Genomic DNA, 5,221 nt, shown 5'->3' with positions numbered 1-5,221 from the left:
AGGAAGATGTCTAGCTGTGTATAGGCTTTAAATGGCAGTATACTCTAGAAGGGGTTGTAACGAAAAATCTGAAGGGCTAGTTAGCAATTTGGGCTCCCCTAAGGAATTCAGGGTTTTCCCTAGCTTTGACTGAGCTCCTAGCTCCCCACATGAAAACTAATGAAAATGTTATCCTATTGGGAGACTTTAACTTCCATACAGATGTTACAGACCACCCTGATACTATTGCACTTTTAACAGATCTTGCCTTGTTGGGCCTTCATCTCCGCAATGATGGCCCCACTCATACTGGTGGCCACCCCTTGGATTTAATCTTTACTACTCTTCCCAATGTTTACTGCCACCCTCCTAAATACATTTACTGGTCGGATCATAAAATGCTAGACTTTTCCTTCCTCCATTTACCCGAACCTACCAATCACCCCATCACACAAACAACTACACGCAGATCATGGCATAAAGTTACTCCTGATAGGTTCACTCAAGTCTGGAAACAGCCAGTCCTCACAAGCTTGGATAACATTGAAATAGCCCTCTCAAAATTTGACTCCTCACTGATGGAAGCCATTAACACTCTGGCTCCTCAGAAAATAATCAAGCAACCTACCATAGCTAAAAGAGAAACATGGTACACTGAGGACCTTAAAACAGAAAAACAAAGGTGCAGAAAACTGGAGAAACTCTGGAGACGATCACATATGAAGGAAGACAAAGACTGATACTTAACAGCTATGGCCACCTATTATAAAAATATAAAAAGAGCTAGGAAAATCAGTCTTACCTCCCAAATAACAGAGGCAGGTAATTATACAGACTTTTACCAACCCTGTAATATGTGAGAGCCCAAATGTTTTTTCTCAAGATCTTTGTAACCACATCTCTCAGTTCTTTGAGGAACAAATTGAGGGGATATATAAGAAAATCACGAAAGCCACAGGTCCCACAGAGACTACTGTTCCTGAGATTCCCCCCATAATGACCCCTGATAAAATGCTTCATACCATCCCAGAAATTACCTTAAAAGACCTAACCACCCTCATTGGTAATATGAAGACTGGTTCCCCCACTGATCTGATCCCTGCAAAAATGATCTCCCCTTTGGTAGAATCATTAGGCCCTACTATCCAGAAGCTAATGAACCTCTCTTTCGCCCAGGGACAACTTCCACAACCCTGGAAAGAAGCGGTAGTGAACCCCATACGAAAAAACACCACTGTTCCCTGGTCAGAACTCTCCAACCTCCGCCCTATCTCCCTTCTCCCTTTTATTAGCAAACTGGCTGAGAAACATGTTAATACCATCCTTTCCAAATTTATCGAGGCGACAGGGGGCCTGGACCAATCACAATCTGGGTTCAGGCCCAACCACAGCACTGAATCGGCCCTCCTCTCTGTGACTGATGAGATCAAAATGTCTCAGGACAGAGGAGGCTCCATGATACTAGTGCTGTTGGACCTGTCAGCGGCCTTTGATACCGTGTCCCACACCATCTTGCTCAGCCGTTTGCAGGGAGTAGGGATCGGAGGCTCAGTACTATCTTGGCTGGAGAGCTTCCTTTCCGGGAGAACACAATCTGTCAGCCTGGGTCCCTATCGCTCCACCTCGAAGGCGCTCACAAAGGGGGTGCCTTAGCCCTACATTGTTCAATGTATATGTGGCCCCCCTTGCTGAGATTGTGCGGAAGTATGGGTTCATACCGGTTTCTTACGCTGACGACACCCAGCTCCTCTACCCTTTCAGCTCCCTTGGCCCTAAAGTCAGGGAAAATTTCGCTGAGGGCATGAGGGCAGTGTCACATTGGATGGCCACAAATTGCTTCCAATGTAACGTTGCAAAAACCGAGGTCATGCTTTTTGGCAGGGCAAGTCTTCTTTGGTCTCCTGCATGGTGGCCGCTGGACTTGGGTCCAGTCCCTACATCTAAGCCTCATGTCAAAAATCTAGGGGTTTAGATTGATCAAAAACTGACCCTAAAGGAGCACACCAATTACATTGCAGGACTATGCTTTCACACCATTGGCCTCCTAAGACGAGTATTTCCATATCTTCCAGATACCTATAGGAAGACACTCGTGCAGGCTCTGGTTACTAGCCGCCTAGACTACTGCAACGGCCTGCTGACGCTAGCAAACGCCGATGCAGTAGGTCGTTTGCAGGTTGTCCAGAATACGGCGGCTAGGCTAGTCTTGGGTGTGCCGGCCAGGACTCCCTCCAAGCCTTTGTTGGCAGAGCTTCACTGGCTCCCTATACGGCAGCGTATTAGTTTCAAAATATGCTGCACGGTCCACAAATGTTTATATGGAGACAGTCCTAAATACCTCTCCCAATCCATTGAACTGTACCAACCCAGCCGGTCACTCCGTTCAAGCAACCAAGCGCTCCTGAAACCCCCTGCAACAAAAAGAGCTAGACAGGGAGACCGAGCATTTTCATCAGTTGGTCCTGCTCTTTGGAACAAACTTCCTATGGAAATGAGGATGAACACCAACCATCTATCCTTCAGAAAGGCCCTGAAGACACTCCTCTTCCAGGAAGCATTTCAGTCCCCCTAATGCACCTTAAAAGATTACAGCAACTCTTTGGCCGGCAAAGCGCGGAGATACCTTCAAGGGATTGAGTCCAGCGCGATACAAGAAATTAAAATAAAATAAATAAAATAAATAAAATAAACTGTCCTTGGGAGAAATATGAGCAGAGACAATGATTTGAAAGTATATCAAGATTGTTAAAAGCTTTCCTTTTCTGATTATTTCAGGGAAGGCCAAGATTGTTGGGCTTTTATATTCAATCTCTTGGGCAATTGTCAAGCCACATGTTTTCTTTGTTATAATGTCTGATCAAATGAAATTCATTTTAGGAGCGCTGGATCAGCAATCAGGGGTGGGGGGTGATGGAGTAACCCGGTAGAAATTGGAATGCATGTTTGTGTTCTTGCTGTACTGTATTAAGGAAAAATCTGAATAAAGACTTTAGATAAAACAAAAATAAAGACAAATCGTTAATTGAACGGTTACAATGTAAATCATAATTTGTTAAATCCTTAGGTATTTCTTCTTCTGCTTTTTGTATAGTCAATGAATTAGTTGTAGGCACATGCAAATTAGTATCTTTATTTGAATATTCATGATGAGGTAAATTTAGTATTAACAACAACAGGACAAGAACAATGCCTTCCCTGTATTTTTTCCACTGTGCATGGTCATATTACTGGCATCATTCAGCTTTCTGTTACTACGCGTGTGCCACTTAAGCAATGCTCAAGTGTGCCACTCAAAGCACTGCCGACACCACTCTCCCCCATTGGTAGTTGCTTTTCTGGGGATGCATTAGACTGTGAAATTCCTGATGGTTCATAGGTAGTCCCCACTCCCTTTTGAATATGTTCAAATGTTTTCATCAAGAGTACTTGGGTTTAAAGGGTCTGTTTGCAGAGGCCACGTGTACAATTGAAAGGCGAGTCATTTCCCTGTTATGAGCCTGCATGTTGGTCATTATTCGTCCCTGCCTTTTGCCACTTATATTTTGCTGTTTTTGCATCAATGTGCGCATGGTCTCCAAAGAATTGGCAATGCGGTCAATCTTCAATGCAGATGTTTCATGGCCTGTCTTCATTACATTGATAATTTTATTCATACTGGTAGATAATGAACCCATTTGTTTGCTGATATGTCCCAGTTTTCCTTTTATTATTCTAATGTCTTTGCCTGGCAGGCGCTGTACCTTTAGTATTTTGTATTCAACAAGATTGGCAGTGATGGGACCCTCTCCAAAATGACCACTTTCTCTCACATTACCTCGGCGCAAAGAAAACTGCTGAAGGCTCCTTCGCCTACTCAGCCTTCTATTTGTGACTGTTGGAGTGCTTTGAGGTTGCCTTTTAGCTACATTGTCATTCTGCTCTGTTTCAGAATCAGTTTGCAGCAGTTGTCGCACTCTCTGTCTTTCCCCTGTTTGTGAATTGGATGCTGATGTACTAGGAGCATTTCCCAATTGGGTTTCTTGAACTTCTTGGTTGTTGAAATCCCTCAAATCCTGCTCAATTATTTCTTGCAGTGCTTCTATGGTTTAAAAAATGCAAACATGATGTTACTTAAAGTTTGCACTTTCATTAAAGTATTTATTAAAATGTGAAATTCTACACAATCACATGATTCCAGTCTCATTCATAATAGTTCTTCATAGTAATGAAGTTTCAATTACAAATTATTGTTTGTGTGCATGATGGACTCCTAAAAAATACAACTCCCATAATGCACTGCTTTCATTTACCTAACATTAAATAACTGTTGCTGGTAACACACACATAACATATCATACACAACACAATTACAATGATGTTAATCCAACTACTTTCAAAACAGTCTTTAAATTTCTAGGCTCCATTCAAACAATCAAAAGCATATGCAATTCAATTACCTTCAGAAGGAGTTGGAATCTCAGAAGTATCAATGTCTATCACTCCGATTACAGCCTCAGTCAACAGTGTGCCTTCCACCATGTCTTCCAGGGGAGTGTTGGATCTATCCCTGGGTGTTCCACCTCCAGTTTGCTTTGCTGATTTAATCCTGTTTGCTAGCTTCTCTTTTGCACGACTGCGCAGGTCATACCATCTTTTTTGTAAATTGTTTATGTCACGATGTGCCACTCCTACTGCGTTCACTTTTGCTAGTATGGCAATCCATAGGTTCCTTTTGACAGCCTCAGGAACCTTCAGAGACAGCTTACCAAAAAGCTGTTCCTGTCTTGCAGTCACCTCCTCAATAAGAATTTCCAACTCTTGATCAGAAAACTTAATTTTCCTTTTCCTGGCTGGCCCCTCTTCAACAGGATTCTCATTTTCCATTTTTCAAAAGATTTGTCAGGCACACACTGCAGCAGCAACCTCCAGGGAAAGCTCACTCAGCAAACTGCCAAAGTTCACGTTCAAAAAAGGGAGCAGCTGTGCCTAATTGCTGTACTGGCTTTCAGGCAGTTGAATCAATGAGATTCATCATGTGTGTGATTTCGCAATTTGCGATATCGCAAAATGCGAATTCGCAAAGTTGAAATGGCCGCCCGTTCAAAGGCAAGGACACGACTAGCTCAAGCCAAAAAAGCCGCACGTAAGGCGCGTAAGGCAGCCGAAGCCGAAGAAGAGAAAGGAAAAGATAAGATTAGAGAAGAGAACTCAGCTGAAGACACTACGCCGGAGTCCTCGGAGGATGAACTTTCTCCCTCCTCTC

The 5,221-nt window shown here is 43.2% G+C and overlaps 1 pseudogene; it reads right to left on the bottom strand.

Moving 5' to 3' along the window:
* Positions 1–3,142: 3,142 nt before the first annotated feature.
* On the bottom strand, positions 3,143–4,842 carry LOC147728764 (uncharacterized; annotated as a pseudogene).
* Positions 4,843–5,221: the final 379 nt, after the last annotated feature.

The sequence above is a fragment of the Lissotriton vulgaris genome, chromosome 3_1 (genome assembly GCF_964263255.1).
Source record: "Lissotriton vulgaris chromosome 3_1, aLisVul1.2, whole genome shotgun sequence".
Lineage (NCBI taxonomy): Eukaryota > Metazoa > Chordata > Amphibia > Caudata > Salamandridae > Lissotriton > Lissotriton vulgaris.
Note: the sequence above shows the minus strand (reverse complement) of the source record. Positions and strands in the feature narration are given on the sequence as shown.